This window comes from Amblyraja radiata, chromosome 30, assembly GCF_010909765.2.
Source record: "Amblyraja radiata isolate CabotCenter1 chromosome 30, sAmbRad1.1.pri, whole genome shotgun sequence".
Classification (NCBI taxonomy): domain Eukaryota; kingdom Metazoa; phylum Chordata; class Chondrichthyes; order Rajiformes; family Rajidae; genus Amblyraja; species Amblyraja radiata.
In genome coordinates, this window is record NC_045985.1 from 33,093,198 (window position 1) to 33,105,374 (window position 12,177).

General features: G+C 45.9%; 1 long non-coding RNA gene across 1 annotated transcript; it reads left to right on the forward strand.

Annotated features, from left to right (window-relative positions):
* LOC116990236 lies at positions 1-11,199 on the forward strand. Its single transcript, XR_004416487.1, has 4 exons — positions 1-32; positions 1,244-1,266; positions 1,364-1,482; positions 11,149-11,199. It is a non-coding gene; the product is annotated as an uncharacterized LOC116990236 (long non-coding RNA).
* The last annotated feature ends 978 nt before the right edge of the window (positions 11,200-12,177 follow it).

Here is a 12,177-nt window from a genome sequence, read left to right on the forward strand (position 1 = left end):
TGGATCAAAAAGACAGTGTGGTGTTTCTGAAGGTGAGGGGATACACAACAGTTTGGTGAAGTGAAAGTGCACAGTCACAAAATGGTGGGTGACATTTCAGAAATAAATGCTGCATTTATCAGTAATTCAGAACTAGGAAAATGTTTAATCTGTATCAGCTGTTGTTGTTCCCAAGATAATTGGCTTCCCGTATAATCTATTGGATCTCAAGACTGCCTGGCCGAAATGTCGAGAGGTGTTTGTGTTCTGTAGTGTTTCGAACAATGACAGGTGATCCTATATCTGATCCCTAGGACCACGAATGGACAGAGGGCAGTGAATATCTGGGAGTCTCTAACCAAGAGACTCTGCGACATTTTACATGTTAGACATATTTTAAACCAGAGGAGGATACATTTTTGAAAATTAGGGGAATTGTAATCGAAGGGAATGGGGCAAAGAGGAGGAGTTGAGTCCTGGGCTAGATCAGCCATGACCACATTGTGGGGATTAACATTGAAATCTAGAATGTGGCGTACACATCAGATTGATCATCTATATCCGGTTCCCATCAGCAGTGGGTGGTCACCTTGGGGGAGTTTGCTCTGTTTGTTTTGTCCACCTTGTTTCACCATAGAATGACATCCCGTTCTACATCATAGACAGGCCATTTGGCCCATCCTATCCAGTCAAGTTTTTTGCTCCACTCATCATCCCTCCCATCTACTCTCCACGCCGGTGTCAATACCTCAAATTCCAGGAGCCCTAATGTGTTAATCCCACTTGCATTTAAATTTATCTCTGCTGTTGGCTTCAGTCCCTCCAATGCAAGTGAGGTCCATGTTCTCATGACTGCATTTCTTTCGGTATTTATTGACGACCACGTTACATTTCAGCTTTACTTATTAGTCTCCCCTTCGATTTGAGATATTATTTCATCCCCACCAATTTAAATCCACCGATAATATTAAATTCTGTCTCATCATTCCTGACATCTTCTCCAGATGAAATCCCACAACCTGCCCAGTCCTTTCAGTGAGTTCCATCCTCTCAGTTATGACGTCATTCTCATGAACATTCCTTGTGCTTTCCCCCATCGTTCTACATCTCTGCGGCAATATCCACGTTCTCTCTGCATGACGGTCGCGATAAGAGTTGGGAAATGGGGATTAACAGAGGGTTGTAGAAATTTGATGAAATTCCCGCTGTCGGGATGAGGACGGTTCATCTCAATCAGTTGAGATTTGTGTTTTATTTCTTTCAGGAGGATGCTGGTCGCAAGCGAAGGTAGGACATTGTCTTGATGGAAACATTGTAAGTTTTTGTGGAACAACTCAAAACATTTCTAATGTTCAGTTTATAACCAGCTATTAAATATTTCCAGGGTTCGTGATGAAGCCAAACCATTATCGGTGGTAGATGGAGCCTTGCCGATTGAAAAGTTTCATTGCCCTCTTTCGTTCAACACGGCATTCAAAGAAATATCTGAAGACTTCAAGCGAGGTAAAGCTTGTACCTTTTCCATTATTCTTGTTTCTGATATCTTTAAGCCGTACACCTGACACCTTATCATTGCCCAGCCTCACACAGCCCGGTTTGAACTTCCCCACAATATCCATAAACACAACTGACCTGTCCCACTGAAATGATTTCCACGTACCTCGACTCCATCCTATCCCCCCTGTTCCAATCCCAACCGACTTATGTCCAAGATATCTCACATGCCCTTCGTCCCTTTAATGACCTGCTTACAGAGCCCCTACCCCCTCATCTTTACCATGGACGTTCATTCACTCTACACCTCCATCCCCCACCAGGAAGTCCTTAAAGTCCACCGTTTCTTCATCGACCACAGAACCATCCAATTTCCCTCTACTAACACTACTCCGCCTAGCGGAGCTGTTTCTCACTCTTAATAACTTTTCCTTCGAATCCTCCCACTTCCTCCAAGTCCAAGGCCCTATCCCCGAACTCTATCTCCATTACATTGATGACTGCATTGGTGCTACCTCCTGCATCCATGCAGAACTCATGGACATCATCCACACCACCACCAATGTCCATCCGGTATTCAAATTTACTTGGTTCATCACCAACACCTTCCTCCCCTTTCATGATTTTACAGTCTCCATCACAAGAAATAGACTATCGATAGACATCTATTACAAACCCACTGACTCCCACAACTATCTCGACTACACTTCTCCCCATCCTGCTTCATGCAAATACTCTATCCCCTACTCCGAATTCCTCCGTCTACACCGCATCTGCCCCCAAGATGAGGTGTTCCATACCAGGACATCCGAGATGTCCTCATTCTTTAGGGAATGGGGATTCCCCTCTCCCATTATAGATGAGGCCCACATTCGTGTCTCCTCGATACCCCGCAGCTCTGCCCTTGTTCCCCCTCCCCCTAGTCACAACATAGACAGAGTCCCCCTTGTTCGTACCTTTCACCCCATCAGCCGCCACACACAGCACATAATCCTCCAACATTTCCGCCACCTCCAACGGGATTCCACCACTAGTCACATCTTCCCATCTTCACCCCTTTCTACCTTCCGCAGAGACCATTCCCTCTGCAACCCCCTGGTTAACCATATAACCATATAACAATTACAGCACGGAAACAGGCCGTCTCGGCCCTCTGCCGAACACTTATTTTCCCCAAACTCATCCCTTCCCACCTAAACCACCCCCTCCCCAATACGTTCCCCTGCAACCGCAGAAGATGCAACACCGGTCCCTATACCTCCTCGCTTGACTCTGTCCAGGAACCCCAACAGTCCTTTCAGGTTCGGCAGACGTTCACTTGCCCCTCCTCCAACCTCATCTACTGTATCCATTGTTCAAGATGTGGACTCTTATACATCGATGAGACCAAACGAGACCAGACTGGGCGATCGTTTCGCTGAACACCTTCGTTCAGTCTGCTTGAACCTACCTGATCTCCCGGTGGCTAAACACTTTAATTCCCCTTCCCATTCCCACACAGACCTTTCTGTCCTAGGTCTCCTCCATTGTCAGAGCGAGGATAAATGCAAATTGTAGGAACAGCACCTCATATTTTGCTTGGGCAGTTTACAGCCCAGTGGTATGAAATGTTGATTTCTCTCACTTCAGGTAGCCCCGACATTCACTCCCTTTCTTTCCCTCCCCACCCAAGTCACACTAGTTCCTAACAAGCAGCTAACAATGGCCTATTTCTTCTCATCGTTATTTTTTGCATATCTTCCATTCATTGTTCTTTATGTCATAGAAACATGGAAAATAGGGGCAGGAGTAGGCCATTCGGCCCTTCAAGACTGCATCGCCATTCAATATGATCATGGCTGATCATCCAACTCAGTATCCTGTACCTGCATCTCTCTCCATACCCCCCTGATCCCTTTAGCCACAAGGGCCACATCTAACTCCCTGTTAAATATAGCCAATGAACTGGCCTCAACTTCCCTCTGTGGCAGAGAATTCCAGAGATTCACCACTCTCTGTGTGAAAAATGTTTTCCTCATCTCGGTCCTAAAAGATTTCCCCCTTATCCTTAAACTGTGACCCCTTGTTCTGGACTTCCCCAACATCGGGAACAATCTTCCTGCATCTAGCCTGTCCAACCCCTTAAGAATTTAGTAAATTTCTATAAGATCCCCCCTCAATCTTCTAAATTCTAGTGAGTATAAGCCGAGTCAATCCAGTCTTTCTTCATATGAATGTCCTGACATCCCAGGAATCAGTCTGGTGAACCTTCTCTGTACTCCCTCTATGGCACGAATGTCCTTCCTCAGATTAGGAGACCAAAACTGTACGCAATACTCCAGGTGTGGTCTCACCAAGACCCTGTACAACTGCAGTAGAACCTCCCTGCTCCTATACTCAAATCATTTTGCTATGAATGCTCACATACCATACGCCTACTTCACTGCCTGCTGCACCTGCATGCCTACTTTTAATGACTGGTGTACCATGACACCCAGGTCTCGTTGCATCTCCCCCTTACCTAATCGGCCACCATTCAGATAATAGTCTACTTTCCTGTTTTTGCCACCAAAGTGGATAACCTCACATTTATCCACATTATACTGCATCTGCCATGCATTTGCCCACACACCCAGCCTATCCAAGTCACATTGCACCCTCCTAGCATCCTCCACACAGCTAACACTGCCCCCCAGCTTCGTGTCATCCGCAAACTTGGAGATGTTGCATTCAATTCCCTCGTCCAAATAATTATTATATATCATAAATAGCTGGGGTCCCAGCACTGAGCCTTGCGGTACACTACTAGTCACTGCCTGCCATTGTGAAAACGACACGTTTACTCCTACTCTTTGTTTCCTGTCTGCCAGCCAGTTCTCTATCCACATCAATACTGAACCCCCAATACCGTGTGCTTTAAGTTTGTATACTAATCTCTTATGTGGGACCTTGTCGAAAGCCTTCTGAAAGTCCAGATATAACACATCCACTGGTTCTCCCTTATCCACTCTACTAGTTACATCCTCGAAAAATTCTATAAGATTCATCAGACATGATTTACCTTTCATAAATCCATGATGACTTTGTCCAATGATTTCACCACTTTCCAAATGTGCTGCTATCCCATCTTTAATAACTGATTCTAGCAATTTCCCCACTACCGCCGTTAGACTAACTGGTCTGTAATACCCCGTTTTCTCTCTCCCTCCCTTTTTAAAAAGTGGGGTTACATTAGCTACCCTCCAATCCTCAGGAACTACTCCAGAATCTAAAGAGTTTTGAAAAATTATCACTAATGCATCCACTATTTCTGGGGCTACTTCCTTAAGTACTCTGGGATGCAGCCTATCTGGCCCTGGGGATTTATCGGCCATTAATCCATTCAATTCATTTACCTAACACTACTTCCCAGCTAACCTGGATTTCACTCAGTTCCTCCATCTCATTTGATGCCCGGTCCCCTGCTATTTCCGGCGGATTATTTATGTCTTCCTTAGTGAAGACAGAACCAAAGTAGTTATTCAATTGGTCTGCCATGTCCTTGTTCCCCATGATCAATTCACCTGTTTCTGACTGCAAGGGACCTACATTTGTTTTAACTAATCTTTTTTCTCTTCACATATCTATAAAAGCTTTTGCAGTCTGTTTTTATGTTCCCTGCCAGTTTTCTTTCATAATCTATTTTCCCTTACCTAATTAAGCCCTTTGTCCTCCTCTGCTGGACTCTGAATTTCTCCCAGTCCTCTGGTAGGCTGCTTTTTCTGGCTAATTTGTACGCTTCATCTTTTGTTTTGATACTATCCCTGATTTCCCTTGTTATCCACGGATACACTACCTTCCCTGATTTATTTTTTTGCCAAACTGGGATGAACAATTGTTGTAGTTCATCCATGCAGTCTTTAAATGCCTTCCATTGCATATCCACCGGTAACCCATTAAGAATCAATTGCCAGTCTATCTTGGCCAATTCACGTCTCATACCCTCAAAGTTACCTTTCTTTAAGTTCAGGACCCTTGTTTCTGAATTAACAATGTCATTCTCCATCATAATGAAGAACTCAACCATATTATGGTCACTCTTGCCCAAGGGGCCACTCACAAGAAGACTGCTAACTAACCCTTCCTCATTACTCAATACCCAATCTAGAATAGCCTGCTCTCTCGTTGGTTCCTATACATGTTAGTTTAGAAAACTATCCCGCATACATTCCAAGAAATCCTCTTCCTCAGCACCCTTGCCAATTTGATTCACCCAATCTATATGTAGATTGAAGTCACCCATTATAACTGTTTTATCTTTGTTGCACGCATTTCTAATTTCCTGTTTGATGCCATCCCCAACTCCGCTCCTACTGTTAGGTGGCCTGTACACAACTCCCACTAGCGTTTTCTGCCCCTTAGTGTTTAGCAGCTCTACCCATATTGATTCCACATCCTCCAAGCTAATGTCCTTCCTTTCTATTCCGTTAATCTGCTCTCTAACCAGCAACGCTGCCCCACCTCCTTACCCTTTCTGTTTATCCCTCCTGAATATTGAATATCCCTGGATGTTCAGCTCCCAGCCTTGGTCACCCGGGAGCCATGTCTCCGTGATCCCAACTATATCATAGTCATTAATAGCTGTCTGCACATTCAACTCATCCACCTTATTACGAATGCTCCTTACATTGAAACACAAAGCCTTCAGGCTTGTTTTTACAACACTCTTACCCCTTATACAATTATGTTGAAAAGTGGTCCTTTTTGATTTTTGCCCTGGATTTGTCTGCCTGCCTCTTTTACTTTTCACCTTGCTACCTATTGCTTCTACCCTCATTTTACACCACTCTGTCTCTCCGCTCACACATTTAAGAAACCCTTTCCCTTTAACTCCATCCTCAACTATCCCATTTGACATCCCACCCCCCTTATTCAGTTTAAAACCACCCGTGTAGCAGTGGAAAACCTGCCTGCCAGAATGCTGGTCCCCCACCTGTTAAGATGCAATCCGTCCCTTTTGTACAGTTCCCCCTTACTCCAAAACAGATCCCAGACATCTAAGAATCTAAATCCCTGCCCCGTGCACCAGTTCCTCAGCCACACATTCAGGTCCCGTATCTCCCTGTTCCTGCTATCGCCAGCACGAGGAACTGGAAGCAAACCGGAGATAACAACCCTGGAGGTCGTGCTTTTCAGCATTTTTCCGAGCTCGCTAAAGTCATGCTGCAGAATATTCATCCCCGTCTTTCCGACATCGTTTGCGTCGACATGCACTACCACTTCCGGGTGTTCACCTTCACCCTTGAGGATTTTCTGCACTCTGTCCGTGACATCCTGGATCCTGGCACCAGGAAGGCAGCACACCATCCTCGAATCCTGTCTGTTCCTGCAGAAACCCCTGTCCGTACCTCTCACAATGGAGTCTCCCACTACAATGGCATTGCCTGACTTTGGCCTTTTTGGTTTTGGCTCAACAACCCTATTCGCATCGCAAGCCAGTCCGCCGCTCAGTGTATAAACGTCTTCTGTCCCGACAGCTTCTAAGTGGGTGAACCAGTTCACAAAAGGTACAACACCCGGGGATGTTTGCATTACATGCTTCCCTCCCTTTCTCACTGTCTCCCACCTTCTCTCTTCCAGTACCTTAGGTGTAACAATCTTACTGTCGTACTTGTCGAGGAACGATTCCGTTTCTCGGATGAACCTGAGGTCATCCACTTGCTTCTCCAGTTCCCCAACACGGTCCTTCAGGAGCTCTACCTGGATACACTTTTGTAGCAGCCAGAGGCACCAGCAGTGTCCTTGATCTCCCACATACTGCAAGCATCACACTGAATCAGCTTGCCTGACATATCCTTCTTTCGTCACTCCCTCTGCAGTGTTTTGCGTAGCCTCCTCTCCTCATCCGAAGACTCTCGAGCCAAAGACTCACACATTTCTCACAAGGCACTTCCCTCACAAGGCCGCTCCCTCACTGCCGCTCCCTAAGAGCCTAATTTACCAATTTACAAACCAAATTCCTCAGTTTTCAACTGTTTTCCCCGCTCTGACTCACTTCTCTCCTCCCACTTGGGCTAGAGCCAATCAGTGTTTTCTCTTGCTTATCTTCTCCTGCTGTTGCTTCCAAGTCTACAGCAGCTCTGAGTAAAGTCTGCCTGTGTTTTGCCTCTCCTTTTCAACTATCTTCACCCCTCTGACTCACTTCTCTCCTCCCACTTGGGCTAGAGCCAATCAGTGTTTTCTCTTGCTTAACTTCTCCTGCTGTTGCTTCCATATCTACAGCAGCTCTGAGATGTCTTTCCATCATCACCTATATCTCTTGTTTCCCTTATCCATAACCAGTCTGAAGAAGGGTCTTGAACCGAAACGTCACCCACTCCTTCTCACCAGAGATGCTGCCTGTCCCGCTGAGTAACTCCAGGTTTTTGCATCTATCTTCGGTTTAAACCAGCATCTGCTGTTCATTCCTATACATATTTCTGTAATACCTAGATGCAAAGATTAATTCTATTGTGGACTGAAGGAAAACTGGAGATTTGATCTACCACTAAACTCATCAGCTGGGAAGCATCACAGAGTCAGAGGTTTAGACTCTCCTGCCTTGAGTAAAATATTGCACCTATTCACATTATCTGGGCACATTATATAGATCTTGTACACATCTATAAAAGCATTCTGTTGGGCTCCAAAGAAAAATATCCCTGCCTGTCCAACGTCCCCTTATAACCCAGCCCATCAGACCTGTGGAAATTATCGTAAATCCTTTTGCACCCTCTCTAATTTGCTAACTACCTTATTATGTCAAACGCTATATTTAATATCCTGACATATGAAAGCATGAGGGACAAACACATTCTTCATCACCCTGCCTGTCACTGTTGCATCTTCCATGGCACCCTGTACCTGCAGCCCGAGATCTCTCAATTCTATTAAGTTCCCCGTTTACTGTGTATGTCCTGCCCTGGTTTGTCTCAGCAAAGTGCATCACCCCACCTTCACATGAATGAATCTCACCTGCCGTTCCTAAGCCCATTGGCCCAGTTCACAGGGATCCCATTTACTCTCAGATACCTTTCTTCACTCCCCACAATGTCACAAATTTTGGTTTCATCTTCAAACTGACTAACCGTGCAACCAGGTAAATATTGTATTCCATCGGCTAGTTCACCCCGGATTCCATGAGATCCAACACTCCAGAGCGGCCTCTCATGCGGTATGTAGAAGTTGTATCTCAGAGGGCAGTGAATATCTGGAATGTTGTGTCCAAGATGGTGGTGGAAAGCTAAGTTATTGGATATGTGCAACTTGGCTACAAATTAATATTTGATCTAAATTTTAAGATTATGGGGAAAATCACTCAGAAGAGGAATTGGTGCCAGCTTAGATCAGCCATGATCACATTGAATGGAGGGGAAAGCCTGAGCAGCTGATCCTAATCCTGCTCCTGTTTTCTTGAGTTCCTATGCTCCTGTGTACCGATAAATAGACAGACTTGACACAGAGGATGTTTCGCATGTTTGAGGGGTCAAGAAAACGGGCACCTTCTCAGAATGTGGGCTCCACCATGTCGGACAGAGATAAGGAGACATTACTGCACGCAGAGACTGGGGAACCTTTGGAATTCACTGGACCGGTGGCTGTCGTGTCTCGGTTATTCAGTGCTCTTGGAGCTGAGAGCCATGGTTGTACTTTTACGGAATCAGGCACATTGTCTCCATGACAACATTTTCCCCAGCTATACTAATCGATTTGCCAACACTACATCGGTATTCTTCTACACCTCACCTATTTAAGTGCCACAAGTATGGTGATTGTATCTCTGTAGCATGTTCCAGATATCACCCACTCTCAGTGCAAAGAAAACTTCCAACTCAGAACCACTTTAAAATTCCTTGCTCTCATGACAAACATGCACTCTCTTGATCTGATATCACTGCATGTGAATAAGGTTTTGATAATCTACCCGATATCCTGCTGCAGATTTTGACAACCTTCCCCGCTATCCACAATTTCTGCGTCCTCCACAGACTTACAATACAATACCAATGCAATACCGTTTATTTTGTCATTTGAACCTCACATGAAGTTCAAACGAAATTTGGTTTTTGCAGTCATACAAGAAAAGAACCAAGTCATACACCAACACAATTTACACAAACATCCATCACAGCGATACTAATCACACCTCCTACATTCACATCCAGGCCATGAAAATATAACATAAACAGCAAATGTTGCAGCACCGATCTCTGCTGCACTCCACCAGTCACAGACCTCCAAGCAGAAAAATCATCCTTCTACCGCTACCTTCTACCTCCAACCACCAAGCCAATTTTGGATCAATTTTTCCAGCTCGCCTTGGATCTCACCTGCCTTCACTTTCTGGACCAGCCTTACACTGTCAAGTTTCACATTGTCAAGTCTCTCAGTGAAGTTCTTCATTGGTTAACGATGAAATGAGTGTGGTCTTGATTGTACAAACCCATCAAATCCACCTGTGAATCCCCTCTCTTTCAGTGACTCAACAACCACAAGTCTCTGTTAAGGTCCATTTCTTAAAACAGACAACTCACAATAGGTTAGGTAAACCAACACAAGCTTTACTGATCATTAGCCAGCGAGAGTGCCAGGGATGCAAAGTAATGTATACAACAGATACTTAACCCTCCTGAGCCATCACTCTAATGAACAAAGATATACAGCATCTATTTATAGTATTTTGGAAACAGTCACAGGTTTATACAGAGTAGCAACAATGACATTTTACAATATAAAATAGTGTATAGCCATTCAAAGTATTCTTGTTACTAATACAATAATTGTCATCTTGTGGTTCTATCAATCACAAACTGTTGATCACAAACTTTGAAACCACAGAAACTTAGTCAACATTTCCAATTCTCTCTTAACAATGTAATCATGATGTCAGCTACCAACCAGAAGGCTTCTGTTTACAGAATCTACCACCTTCTCAGGAAATACATCCTCTCTCATTATTGAAATGTTTCTTTTGCTTGGGCATAACAGGAAGCAGCTTGAATGCAGACCCCTAACTTCCTGATTATCCAGCTCTTGTACAGCACAGAATTACAAAGCTTTACTTTTCTCAGAACCCAAATAAGTCAAATTAATCTTTACTTAATAAATTCTAATTATAAAATATTTTGCCATTAACTAGGAAATATCATCTCCACCCATTCTGTCCAACGCCCGATCATTCAACCTCTGCTTCCTTCCATGGTCCAAGCCACCCCTTCCTCTCTCTCACTCTCCACTTAAAGAAACAGGGGCAAGTTATCTGAACCCTCATGTCTACCCTCATTCACTATGATCATGGCGGCTCCACCCCACCCCACACCTCTACCTCCTCTTTAACAACCTCTAGTTGCTACTCACCTCAATATCCTGTCCTCTGACATGCCTCCATATGTGAATAGCCCGCTTCATTCCTACATCCCCATCGCAATCTCGCAATCCTCCTCACTCTCCGCACTCGTCCACCCTGTCGCACCTCACGAAATTTCCCTCTCCGTCCCGAATAAAAACTCCGTGACAGATGCCCACCCGATGTGGTTGGGGTGAAACCCCGGGGAAGGTGTCAGTTGTCCGCCCGCCTGTGCCTGATGCCGAGTAGCCTCTCCCCCGGTCCCGGGGCCGCGCTGCCCGAGACTCCCCCCGACCCCCGGGGACTCTCTGATTCTCTGCTTATCCCCCCAGTCTCCGTCACCCTGGATGTGGAAACAGCGCATCCGGAGCTAGAGGTGTCTGAGGATCGGAAGAGGGTGAGACGGGCCCGGAGGAGTCTCCCTGACACCGGGAAGAGGTTTACAAACTGGCAGTGTGTGCTGGGATCGGAGGGATTCACATCGGGGAGATATTACTGGGAGGTGGATGTGGCGGGGAGTCAGTGGTGGAGTCTGGGAGTCGCCGCAGAGTCTGTGGAGAGGAAGGGTCCGGTCACACTGACCCCGGAGACTGGAGTCTGGAGGATTAGACGGCGGGATGACAAGTTTGTTGCAGTCACCGACCCTCCATCCCCTCTCCCCGCCCGTCCCATCCCCGGGAGGGTGGGAGTTTATCTCAGTTACGAGTCCGGGACAGTTTCATTTTACGACGCGGACACCAAGTCCCATCTCCACACATTCACTGGGAATAAATTCACGGAGAAATGTTATCCTCTCCTCTGGGAGTTGGATGGAAACTGGCTGAGAATCTGCTCCGGTTCCGCGCGGGGTGTGTAAAAGGGTCGGGCCCCGGGACCGGCGTCAGGAGCGGGGCACAGGCAGGGGCTGTGGGGCAGGAACCCGGTGGACAACAGGTCGGCGCTGAACGAACGGCTCCCATTTAATCCCCCAAATTCCGCGTCGTAAAACCCCAGTGAGCGCGGAAATAAAACCAGGGCGAATGTAAATGTGGGAAGAGTGAAATAAACAGCTGTCTGTCGATCCGTTCATTTTAACGCGTTAACTGCGTTCGGCAACGGAACAGAAATGACTTTTGTAAAAATATAAAGATTGAAACAATCGTCCTTCCCGCGGGTTCAGCAACAGCCGCGGGCGGCGGGTCCTGAGCACCGGGCTCCCCCGGGTCCCAAACTCAGCGCGGCAAGCATCATCTCTGGAGAGATGGAATGGGTGACGTTTCGGGTCGAGACCCTTCTTCATTACAGTGTCTGGTATTGAAGTGATGTTATTTTGCAGATTAACATCATGAACAATTCATGATAGGAAACACGGATGTATTTAA